The sequence below is a fragment of the Diadema antillarum genome, unplaced genomic scaffold (assembly GCF_040938485.1).
Source record: "Diadema antillarum isolate AM-2024a unplaced genomic scaffold, OU_Dant_1.0 seq00001370_RagTag, whole genome shotgun sequence".
Classification (NCBI taxonomy): domain Eukaryota; kingdom Metazoa; phylum Echinodermata; class Echinoidea; order Diadematoida; family Diadematidae; genus Diadema; species Diadema antillarum.
This window is the reverse complement of record NW_027272131.1, coordinates 1104077-1118127: the sequence shown is the minus strand read 5'-3', so window position 1 is coordinate 1118127 and position 14051 is coordinate 1104077.

Below are 14051 nucleotides of genomic sequence, written 5' to 3'. Positions count from 1 at the left end.
CGCGAAATACAATACTGTACAAGTTGAAATTTTCGCGAATTGCTACTTGGAGGACATTTTTGCGTGTTGTTAATTTCGTGGTTGCGAGGGTCTAACTGAACTTAGTTATTCGCGCGTTGTTATTTTCCCGTGTTGTTATTTTCGCGGTTCAAAGGCGATTCGCGAAATTCACGAAAATAAAACCACCGCGAAAATTTCAGCTCGAACAGTATATGGCGTATACAGTAATAGATGGTAGGAGCCGCTCAGCAACAATTGCTTGATTTCAAGATTTTTCTTCTTTCTTTTTGTCACAAACTTAAAACTTGTTTACTGAGGTCATAATACATTCAAAAGGAGGCATAGGTCTTCTTTTCTCAGAGTTAAATGTTTTCACTCTACTATTTACCATTAGCTGATGGAGAAACAACAAAACTTACACATCTGGCCTTATGAAGGAGGTGAATTCTGACAGTAACAGGAATGTGATGAAAAGGCCACTCAGTATTGACACTGAAAAAAAGAAGACAGCGAGACAACAGCATTGTTAACAGTAACTGAAATGTTTTAGAACTGAGGAAGACCAGTACTAAAGGTCGAGTATGAATATATAGTTGTTTGTTTTATTAACGAGACATCAGCGATGGAATCATGTGTTTTGTGTATATTTGCTTGTGTATTATCATGTAAAAGTTTAAACATGTACATAGATTTTGTGTAGTGTCTGTAGGGGGGGGGGGGGGATAGAGAATGTGATATGTAGCCTGTAAGCTCAAGTTTTTTTTGTTTTTTTTTCCTTCTTCTTCTTCTTCTTCTTCTTCTTCCTCACCTTCTTCCTCTTCTTCTTCCTCTCCGTCCTTTTCTTCAGTATGATTTTGTGTATTATGACGTTTTTGTATTACGTGATGTAACTGTTGTTTTTTTTTTTTTATCAACATGCACGGACTTGTTGAAAAACAGCCTGTGGCTGAAATAAGTGGCTGTGTGGAAATAAAATAAATGAATGAATGAATAGAAGACAGCTCAGTATTTTCATTCCCTCCATAGTTATTAGCACTCAAAGGTACGGAATCATTCTTAGAATCATTGTTTTGTACTAAGCTATTTCCAAGTCCATACTGTCATAGCAAGTGCTTTGCTTTTTCCTGTCAATGCCTAAACAATGCTGACTTGCAAGCCTTGGACCATCTATGTAAGAGATCGAGGTATGACACTGCTACCTTCAGTACCTTCTTGCTATACAGTTCTAACTATCAGAATTTGCTGATCCAGTCACAACTTCAAAACATGCATTTTTTAAAAGCAAAATTGACATTTCTTTTTAACAAAGTACTTTCAACATACATTCCCCTATAAAAAATATCATAAATCTTACCAAGCGCTCCTGCATAAGTTGGCTGTGTCAGATCCTTGGGGATCTTGCGATACACATCCAGTCTGCAAAAAAAAATGTACAAATTGTATATCAAAATGGAAACGAACTTGTCTTGATAGCACTGGGCTTGAGTGGCAGTATCAGAATAAGTCATGAATTTATGTCCGTAGCAGCCTGATGTCATTAAGTCAATCACTCAAGTTTGAAAATTTTACTCATTTGCATGATAAAAGAGAAAATGTACAGCAAGGTTCAATATCACAACTCATCCTCTCTATCGTTTGGAAACTTAATTCATTTGCATTATTGGCAGAAAATGATATAAATATTAGGTTTGTCTAATTGTAATTAATTTATCAAAGCCAACTTGAACATACAATCAACAAAATTTTAATATAAAGTTGTTCAAGGTAAGAACTAGCAGATTCAACATTACATCTGTGTAGGGTATGCATTGTTCTAGGCATTCTTCCCTCCCCTTTCCCAACCCCCTCCGTCACAACACGAAAACAAACAAAACATGAGTAAAGGGCAGATATTGGTTGGTCTGTTCACAGAGTAAACAGCCAAGCTCCAGTCAATATCGGAATTTCATGACAAAAGCCAGTAAAACTTTCTAATCTCTGACATACTGTGCAAACACATCAAACACCAGAGCAATAATCCAGTCTAGATACTTGAGCGGTCTTCACAGTGTTTAAACAGCAATTTTCCTTCCCAGCCATCGAGATCTGAACAAACATGAGGCCTTTTGCCCTTTCCTGAATCAAATAAATGACTATGAGGGGGCATTTTAATCAACACCCAGTGAAAATGTTGTGATAATGCATTGGAACTACCCAATGTAAAGTCTGAATGTGCTGAATGAGAAGGAAAAGACTCATGCAACAGCTGTAGGTCTTGCATCTACAAGTGATACAGAAACCAGATTACAAATGCCACGTCCCACACATTTTCACACTTATTTCACACACATTTTTGCCTCTAATTTCAGACATTGCACACCTCAAACAAACCAGCAAAATAAATCAGATGTTTCTATTCTACATAATTATCATAATCACTCCATAAGATGTCTGTTTGTGCAGGTTCATCCATCTCTATTATGATACAAGTGGCTGTTGGTTTGTCATTTCACTATCAGCAAAATCAATGAATAATGGAAATTCTTTGGCAAAAATGACTGCAGTGTGCAGTATAAGGCATGGTTAACTGTTTCTATCTCACCCCCATTGATATGGAACAAATTTCCATTTCTCATTTGATGAGCTTAACAAAACCCACAGCAACCAAACGGTGTACTGATAACATATGCATGATCGATAGCCAGTTGGTTGCATTAGAATGATTAACTTCATTGTTTATTAATCTCAGGGGGAAACTTGTATAAAAGACAAGAGACCCGCGGGTCTAGCGCTCACCTGAGTATCGCAAGTTCACCTTTCACGCAGTCACTAATCTAAATTATTCACAGCTCTACCCAAAATTTGACGAGGCATTCTCAAGTGGAAGATGAAAATGTACAATAAGGGTCCAATTTTTTCAAGATTCCTTAATTTGGGGGAATTGGGGCCCCCTGGGGCCCTCTGGGTGGGGCATGGTGCCCAGTTTGATAAATTGAGATCCTGACCACCTAGGGATGCTACCTGCCAAGTTTGACAAAAATCCATCATGAGGTTTTCAGGAAGAAGATGAAAATGTACAATTCAGGCCCCCATTTGGACCCTTCCAACCACCCCCCCTCCCCCCTACCCCCAAGAGGGGCACCCCTGGATCTCCTATGAACAAACTTGAAACTACAGTCATTAATGTACTCACTCATAGTATTATCTCAGCTCTATAACTTCTGATTCTAGAGAAGATTTTTAAAGATTCCTTCATTTGGGGGGTTTGGGCCCCCTGGGGGCCCCCTGGGCGGGGCATGGTGCCCATTTTAACAAATTGAGATCCTAACCCCCTAGGAATGCTACCTGCCAAGTTTGGTGAAAATGGGTCATGGGGTTCTCAAGAAGAAGATAAAAATGTACAATTTAGGCCCCATTAGGACCCCTCCTCACCCCACCCCCCCCCCCCCCCCCCCCCCCCGGGTCCCAAGGGGGGCACCCCTGATTCTGCCATGAACAAACTTGAAACTACAGTCATCAATGTGCTAACTCATAGTATTAACCTAGCTCTATCACTTCTGGTTCTAGAGAAGAAGGTTTTTGCGGATTCCTTAATTTTGGGGGGTTTGGGCCCCCTGGGGGCCCCCTGGGTGGGTCATGGTGCCCATTTTAACAAATGGAGTTCCTAACCCCCTAGGGATGCTACCTGCCAAGTTTGGTGAAAATGGGTCATGGAGTTCTCAAGAAGAAGATGAAAATGTACAATTTAGGCCCCATTAGAACCCTTCCCCACCCCCCTCCCCTGGGTCCCAAGGGGGGCACCCCTGATTCTGCCATGAACAAACTTGAAACTACAGTCATCAATGTACTAACTCATAGTATTAACTTCGCTCTATCACTTCTGGTTCTAGAGAAGAAGATTTTTACAGATTCCTTAATTTTGGGGGGTTTGGGCCCCCTGGGGGCCCCCTGGGTGGGGCATGGTGCCCATTTTAACAAATTGAGTTCCTAACCCCCTAGGGATGCTACCTGCCAAGTTTGATGAAAATCGGTCATGGGGTTTTCAAGAAGAAGATGAAAATGTAAAAAGTTTACGCACGACGCACGACGGACGACGGACGACGGACGACGCACGACGCACGACGCACGACGCACGACGGACGCCGGACGAAGGGCGATCGCAATAGCTCACTTGAGCCTTTGGCTCAGGTGAGCTAAAAAGTCTATAGTCTGGCATGTATCATACTCAATGCACCATCCAATCTAACTGTTGTAATGCTAAGCATATCATGTTCATATCCTTTTTTGGATAAAAGAAAACAGTGTTCACTTATATCAACAGCACAGCTATCTATGTCAGTACAGTAGTAATGGTATCCTCCCTACATAATGCACAGATTGAAATTAATATCATGTCCACAAAAACGTTAACTCTACCCTTTTGCTCACGAGAGCTCATACATAGAGCAGCTGTTTACATAAATTGTCTGGCCAAAAGAGCATCTGGCTTGGTTTGCAGGGAACGTGTGAGAACATGTAATTGATTTCAAAGCCTCTTCCTCTCAAATTGGTAGTCACACTACACTGTCATAACAGGCTTGTACACTTGGCAGTCAACCCAATGTCTGCACAACGTAAAACTCAGATTGATTGCGAATCAATTCCCTGATAGTTACTATACATGTACCTTGATGATGATATTGATGACGATGATGACGACGATGACGATGATGATAATAATAATAATAGTAATATTAATAATACTAATAATACTAATAATACTAATAATAATAATAATGATAATAATAATAATAATAATAATAATAATAATAATAATAATAATGATAATAATAGTAATAATAATAATAATAATAATAATAATAATAATAATAATAATAATAATAATAATAATACCGGTAATAGCAATAACTATCCAAACAATACAAATAATCCTAATCATCATCATCAACACCAGCATCATTACGACACAAGCAATAGGAGCATCAACAACAAGACTTATAAATAATGCTAAAAGTCCTTCTCACATCCTGTGGATGTATGTTCTTCAGCACAATAACAAAGTGGTTCAAGCTCTTACTGGCACTGTAAACAGTAAAAATAGTTTCGACCGACTTTCTCTTACACAGTTTAACTTTGATCTCTACACTGTAGTTACTGGGTGTATGGCAAGCCATGACATACCCTCCTCTCATGAAGTTTCTTGTCTAGTTTTGTCCCTAGATTAGTTTTACTAGGCATGAGCTGATATCATCATCTCAATAGGTATACTTGTTTGTCAGTTTTGTCCTTACAGATTTTCTGAATTCTTTGGACACAGAATTATTATGCCCTTTGACAGAATATCCAGCTTAAAGACCCTACAGCATAGGGAATAATGGAGTGGGAAGGTGGGCCTGGTTCGGGTATAAATATTCGAGAATCTCTGTAACAAATTGTGTACGGTACATTTAGCTTTGTCTCTAAGTGGCTGGGCGTTGTGGCGTGCACTTGTCATCCAGCTACTTTGGAGGCAAGGGCGGGGTTGTGGCTCAGTCGGTAGCGTGTCTATCTTCATATGCAAGTATCAGGTTCGATTCCCAAGTCTCACTGAGCAATGTTATTCCCGAGTTATTCCTTCCCATCTAGTGAGAGGCAAAACACTCTGTCCATTGAATAGGACAATAAATGCAGGTCCAGTAGAGTGTGTGTTAGCCACAACAAACGAACGTAAAAGATCCCACTTCATTCATTCATCCCAAAGAGCAGGGTGCTAACTGCTAACCCAGTGAAGTGAATCCCCTACCCACCCACACAAGAAAACAATTACCCAAGAAAACAGGCGAATGATGCCGACCCCTCGTGGTTCGCCCCAAGCGACTAGAAATACGGTAGTCAGCAAACAGTATCAACCAGGCACACCGTGCCATACGCTTGAATGAAGGAACTGATCTTTATGTAAGTACAAATATAAGTTTGCACACAGCTGAAGAATCAAGAATGCACAAATTTGCTGACACGTGGCTGACAGGCGCTATTCATGGGTTTGAACATACCCTGGTGGGCAGCGAACGTAGACCGATTCAATTGGACCTCCCATTGATCTGAACAAGGAGGTTCAGGAGATGAAGTTACGACAGTCTTATTCTCTTTGATCCCAAGTTTGATGCTGCCATTCAAAAATAAAGTGTAGCCTATGTGCCAAACAGGAGCTGCCCACCATTTACAGGGAAGACAATTGATTCATGCGTCACTGCATAATGACCAGCCATGCTCTAGGGAAGATATGTCTTTTAAGTGGTAGTTACTTTTCGCCATCCCTTCTTACAAAAGATGAGCAGTACGTTATGTACTGGTACAGCCACAGGGACGAGTGAATAAGAATTATGCAAAGATTGATTGAAAAAAAAAAATCAAAATTACTTAACTTTACATTTCTTAACACAAATCTGAGACATAAATGAAACTACAAATTTGTCGCTATGGCAACTGGTATGTCTCTGTCATATTGCAAGGTTCTCTGAACAGGTCTATACCAGTATTACGACTTGACAATGTGAGACAACAGTTTCACATGAGAGGTAAAAAAATAAATGACATGTTTGAAAGTTTTGGCACAACCACAAATGTGTTGAGTGCTTACATTCCTTGAACCACATTTCATTTGGATGGCTAAATGAGAAGAGAGCAAGTATTGGCAATGAGCATTTTCACTTCATAATCCTTGCCCTTTGACCCCATAGCCCACAACTTTCTTCAAACAATCACTAAATTTCTGGCGACATCCATCATGACAGTACTTTGAGCAATTTTTACATGGAAAATAATACATTCTAACATTTTCACTTGATCTTTGACCCCATGGCCAAAATCCCTCCCTAACTACAGAATTAGTAGTGTGCACTGTAATGCTTATAAATATTTAAGTGGGCATTTCCGCGAGTTGTGCGACATGACCACCAAAATTTTACCCGCATATTTCAGGACAACTGATAATCTTACTTTGTTAGCCATAGTTTGAAGTGTGTGAAACCAACTTTACCTTTAAGAAAAGTTCCCTTTTGTGCATTTTATACCTTTTGAATCCAGAAAGCATTTTTTGACCTAAGAATCCCTAAAAATGCATTTTTGTTGCTCTTTGTGATTATTTTTTATATTTGAGGCTCAAATCAAACTTTGTTTGTTTTTACAAATCAAAAATGTATTAATTTAGCAGAAAATAAAGTGGAGACCTCGATATAAGATATGTACTTCGGACACCAGCGTGCTCTTACATAGCTCGAGAAGCTGCTGTAACGTGAGTTACCGAAACATGAACTTTTTAACCTAGCAATTTTACTATGCCCAACTGAGACATGGTATTTTGGATTATCAAATAAGTATGCAGCACACATCCAAGAAATATGATGGGACTTATAGTCTTTGCTTCAAATTCTCATAACAGAGGTCTTAAAATTGTAACGTGAGTTACTATGTAACGTGAGTTACCACAATGTAACGTGAGTTACCGACATGATTTTTCTTTAATACCAAGAAATGATATGAAGGTTGTGATTGTAAGTAACCAATGAGTACATGATTACTGAACTCTTGTATTAAGATTCTATTTCCAGTAGATTGTTATTCTCTTGGTCTCTCTCTATCACCAAACCAACTGGTCTACATGTACAATGGATTAATTACACATTTCATCACATGTTAACTTCTGAAAGAAACTGTTCCATATTTACTATTTGATATTACAGTGCATATACTGATCTGTTACGAAAGTTGTTAAAAGACATTTCTTCTAAAGCTGCATGGACCTTGTTCCAGCAAATTATCAAAATTTTGTGATAACTATTAATAGCCTCCTGACTGGGATAATCACTGCATGATTACTCTTGAAAAGTTCTTGTTTTTGTAATTCAAGTGATTACTATTTGACATTTCATAGTTTATACCTACCTGTATAGACCAAAGCCATTGTTTATGAGGCTGAAACATTTACATATATGAACAGAATTTTAAGATTGGAGCTCGCTTCCTGCTGTTTTTTCTGAGATTTTTGAGAACTGAACATTGTGAATTTGACACGCTTATGTGTTTTATACTATTCTACTCTGAGGTTTTAGCTATATTGTTGCAAAATCCTACAATGAAACTTTTCCATGTTTACTATAATTTACTTTACATGCTGATCTATTACCAAAAACTTGTTGAATGTGAATCTCATTATCAGACATTTTCTTTAAGAGCTGGACAGTCATGTACCTTAAAGCAAACTATCAACTATCAACATTTTGTGATATTAATAGTTAGCCTCCTGATCACAAAATATTTACTATTCATGGTTTTCATTGGGATTTACTGCTTCAGTCTGCTTGATTACTCTAGAAAATACTGGTATATACTTTTTACATGTATGTACAATTTAAATAATGGCTACTTGACATTTCATAGACCAAAGCCATTGTTTTTTAAGGCTAAAACATTTATGAACATGTTTTATTAAACTGATTAATACTGGTAGCAGATAACTAAAATTTATCTGCAGTTTCTGTAATTCAAGTCTAATTTCTGTACCAGTTTCGTATAAGAATTTGTAAACAAATCAAACACACAAACAATTGATTATTGAGTAATTCAAACAATTATCAAATAATTGGAATATAAATTGCATTGTTTAAAAGTTAAAAGATTTATTGAAATATTTCATTTCTGAACCTTTAAACTCTCCACAGACTACATGTACAGGTCTCTAGTCTCGTGACTCAGTGTATTAAATGGAATAGTTTATGGATGACTTGTTTTATCTAGATAGCCTGAAATCCATTTAAATCTAGTGAAATAAAAAAACAATCAAATCAAATTCTCAATCAAATCCTCAATTTCTGATGCATTTAACTGGAAAAGAGTGTAATTTAATGAAATAGACTCTGTTTCATATCATTTTGTTGAATACAATTTTTGTCTCAGTACAAATGAAAGCTTGGAAAACGACTCAATTAAAAATGAAATTTATCTTCAAGTTGGTATTCTAAATGTAAAGTTTCCTGCCTTTTGATAATCTCATGGATAAAATGGGATTAATTACTGTCAGATCAATGTTCAAATCAATTGAGATTCTTTATTCATGGAGTTTGTTTGTGAAAACAAGTTGTCTTGGTAAGTTTTCTTTGGATTATTAAGACAAAAAATCGTCTTGTGATCATGCGGACAAACTGTAACGTGAGTTACCGTAACGTGAGTTACCGCTTCACATGACGATACCTGGAGAATGTAAGACAATTTGAATTTTTACCATACTCAGTGATGTATGTTGTTAGTCCATGACTTTGACACAAGAGACTTTAAAGTCTCTCTGTTTCTTGTTTGAGGAAACTTTTGAATATAAGACATGCCAAATTTTTGCATGTCCAAATTATGTAACGTGAGTTACCGACATTTGTAGTGTTTTTTCTCATAGTTCTCATAAGAGTCTGTGGATGTAATGTTTCTGTGAGGTAGGATGGAGGTGCATGATACTCATTCACATATAGTAACTCATATCACTAATTAGGTTTTAAGGATATTGATCTCAACAACCTAATTTTGAGTTCAAAATGTAACGTGAGTTACCGTGGAAATGCCCAAGTACATTAACCTATGCATTAAGCAATTTCAAAGGTGTGTAGAAAATAGTGTAATTTCTGCATTAAATAATAGACTGTTGGCATTTCAAAACCTTTGACCCATGACATTTTACCCCATGACCCAAGAGAATCACTGATGGACAGTACAATGTACATTTAAATTCAATGAAGATTCCTTGAGCTCTCTTTGACATTATGTGACTGTGCATCACAAAATGAAAGATAGGTTGCACCCAGAGGGATTTTACACGAGGACTCACAATAAAGGTGAAATTGGTCAATCTTGAGTTTTTCATATTTTCTGAAAGAGCTATCCTTCTTCTACATTATTCTTAGGTTTGGGATCATAACATGAATGGGAAAGTGTGTTTTGAGCAGTTTTTCTCCAACCCTTTTTGGGTGGAGAGTAGAATGATGAAGCTACATACTGTATGTCTTAGAGGTCCTCTTTCATTCCTTGAAATCCTTTGCATACTCTTCACTTTCAAGTCTAATAACTTTTAAAAGGATACTACTACTGCTTTAGAAGTTGGCATAAATTATGGACAGAATGTGTTAATAGACCATGCTTAATTTCAGCGTTTCTGATAATCCTTTCATTCTTGTTGTTCCAGCTGTTTACATCCTGTGTTTTGTCCCTCTAATCACACAGCTAGCATGGCTTGTAATGATTAAGTGCTTGAATAGACCCTGTACTTCAGAGCCTCTTCTCAGTTCACACTTTTCTAGAGTGTGTGCTTTCTTTCCAGTATTTAGATAGGTTAGGGAAGTCCATTTGAATTGAGCTCTTTCAGAATCTACCCTGAACATACATGTACAATCCATTTCTGGTGACTTTTTGTTGATTTTGTTATGCAGGGTCACATTATATGGAGAAACTAGAAATGTCGCTACAGCAACTGGTGTATGCCTCCGCCATAATGCATGGTTCTCCTAATAGGTCTATAGTACAATGTCTTGACAATGTGTGATGAAAGTTTCACACAATTGGCAAAATATTAAAATGACAGGTTTGCCACAAATGTGCTGAATGTTCACTATCCTAGAACTAGGTTCAATTGGATGAATGATTAAAACGTCAGAGTGCAGGTATTTGGGGGAACTGATGATTTTTACTTGACTTTTGACCCTTTTATAAGTTTATGCATTGAGTAATTTTCAAGGTATTGAGAAAAAGTATAATTTCAGTATCAAATGGTAAAATAGTATTATCTAAACCTGGCCTTTTGCCTTTGACCTCACAGTTCCAAAGAGAATCACTGTTAGGTAGAACATGCATTAAGTTTCACGATAATACCTTGAGTTACTTTAGCATTTTCACTTGACCTTTGACCTTTTGACCTTTGATCTTTTGGCAAGAAACTTCCCACAAAATATATATTGGGTTATACATGCATACATCAAGTTTTTAAAAAATCCTTCAGGCATTGCATAAAATATAAGGAAAGCAGTGATATTTTGAGGAGTTGACCTTGACCTTTGACCCCTGACCTTTGACCCATGACCCCCAACTTCCCTAGATAATCACTGCCCATCGGTACATGCATATAAACTAAGTTCCATGAAGATACTGTACCTTGACCCATTTGCGAGATATGGAGAAAAACATGAAATTTCAACCTTTTTTCACAAAATAACCTGTGACCTTTGACCTTTGACCCCATGACCCTAAAATCCAAACAAAGTATTATCCCCCCAGGATATACCCTCATACCAAGTTTGATGCAAAACCACCTCACGGTTCTTGAGATATCGACAAAAACAAAATGGGACGGACGTACAGCTGTACGTACGGACGGACGTACGGACGGACAGACGGATGGACGGACGACCCGAAAACATAATGCCTCCGGCCACTTCGTTGGCGGAGGCATAAAAAGTGAAATTTTAGCTTTTTCATTTGACCTTTGACCCAATGAGCAAAAACTTTCCCTGGAGAATTTCCAACTGGTAATATGTACAACTGTATGTACAGAGTTTTCAGAAAATCAAATCGGCAATGCAACAAAATGGGGGAACAGGTGAAATTTTAAGAATTTAACATTGTGACCTTTGACCTTTAACCTTGAGCTTGTGCATACATCATAGGTAAAACTTTGTCCATTCATATGCAAAGTTTCATTTGGATACAGCTGGTTAAGTTATGCTGTCCACAATATTGATTACAATGAAAGGACGGACAGACGGACAGACCATCCAAAAACATACCTGGCCTCTGGCGACACTTTGTGCATAAAATGTAAAAACACGAAGAAATTCACATTTTACCTCAAATTTATTGTTGAGTGACCCGCACCTCGTCATAGTTAATATTTATGCATGTTTGAATCACATTTCATGACTGAAATTCTATGAAATCCCACTCACATACACTTCATACAGGGTAAACGCTGAAATTTCCATCCAATAGAGTCTAGAACCAAGGCAAAAGTTCACTGATCGATATTGGAAATTTGTACCGGGTAGCTATCGTCCTTAAGCAAATGATGCAGAATAGTTGTGCGCTATAGGGGCCGCAACTCGTCACCCGCGCCTGCAGCTCCCATAGACAAAGCATGTAAAATAGAAGTTGTTGATTTCTCACAAGGTTTTATTGCGTGAACTGTTCGAAATGTTCAAGACAGACATTTTGATTTTTACTGTAAAATACTAAATTTGAGCCTCATTTGGCAATTTTTTTCTTTGTCATCCGCTCGGTGAGCTGGTGTAGGGCCTGTGGCGATTTGTGAGATGAATTGTGATTCTGGTGCAAGGAGTCTAGGTGCAAAAGACGTTGATTATTTCATTGCGAAAATCGGTAATTAACAAGTTACAATGCGATTTTGCACTGCGCAAAAAGACAACTTTTTTTAGATTGGTATGTTTGAAGCATATTTTCTAAAAACTGGAGCAAACAATTGACATAAGTTGGCTGAATTTGTAATTTCCAGGAGTCTGTGAATTAGTGGTGTTATTTTTAGCCGAAATTTCATCCTCTCAGTACGGAATTCAAAGCCACAAAAAAAAAAAAGCGTCCGGTGATCCGATACGATCTACTCTGTCCTACTGTTGCCGAGTTCACACCCAATTGGCATTGATAAACATAACTAGATTTTTATGGTGGCTCTAAATACTTCAACAGTACGTTAGACAGGTAGATCTATGTGTGCGCTAGATATCTATTACAGTAAGGATGCTTTTTGATCATCTTTTGAGCCTTAACCTATCGAACATATGTGTTTCTAATCACACGCCTGGTAGTGGTCGCGTCCCTCAGTTCAGCTCCTAAGCTTTGCAACATACATGAAAACGTATGGGACCGAGGACTTTTCGTGTTCTCACTCAGCAAAGAAAGACATACAAACTAAACGTTACACAAAGGACCAGAAACAACAGTCAACATGGCAAATGTGTGTTCATCAACAAATTTCACGAAACATTCCTACCTCCTCAAATCGAATACCATGTTGAGACTAATATCAAGGTCAGAGTACTCAAAAGAAGTAATGGATACTCCTTCCACGATCAGCAACTCGTTGAGTGATGCCTTTAGTGCAGATAGATAACCCGACCACTGCACTGTGATATGATGGCACACGCGCAATCTGTCCAGTGCATGCTGCGTTGCGTTGAGATCAAAGAGCATGTTCTCTGTGTTGATGATCGGGAAACCGTGCACGATTGCCGATGCGATAAGTTGAGATCGTCGGATCGCTCAATCGACACACATGGGATCGCGTATGATCGTGGGCCCGCCCACTTATCGCACATGTTAGCAGGTGATTGGCCAAAATGTGTTCCGCATCGATTGGCAAATGAAACTTACAAACTCGAGTTGTCTAGTAACTACTCGAAACTTAAACTTGTTGTACATGTACCTGCCATTCGAACAAAGTCTTATGGGGAGAGGGCCTTTTTCTTTTGCCGCACCTACTTTATGGAATTCTCTGCCAGACCCACTGAGAAGTCAGATGCCAATAGACAATTTCAAACAAAAACTCAAAACTTATCTATACAAAGTAGCATATGATTGTTAAATTTGAAATCATTAATGTAGTTATCTCAGATATACTGGCAACTCTGACCTTTTATGTAGGCCTACGTATAAGAAATAGTTATTGTAGAGTTATATAGTGTGTTTAGTAAGTTTTAATTTTGTTCTTATATTTTGTGTTATGGTATGATTTGTTTGTAAAGTGCATTGGAATTCTTTTCAAGTCTGAAATGCGCTACTTGAGTATATAAGAATTTGTTATTATTATTGTTATTAATGAAAATGATAAAATATGTTTTTAATTTATGTATCGGAATGTCAATCAAGCCGTAAACACGATGAAAAGCAAACACTAAGACAATGTCTCATGAAGTAGACGACAAAGAAAAAATGCTGCATTTTTATTTCTGAACACAAACAAACAAAATTGTAGCCCGACCAGATGCTGTGCGACTGGGCTGTGTATTAGTTAACAAAATTGTAGGAAGCCCGAAGCATGCTTTCACGAT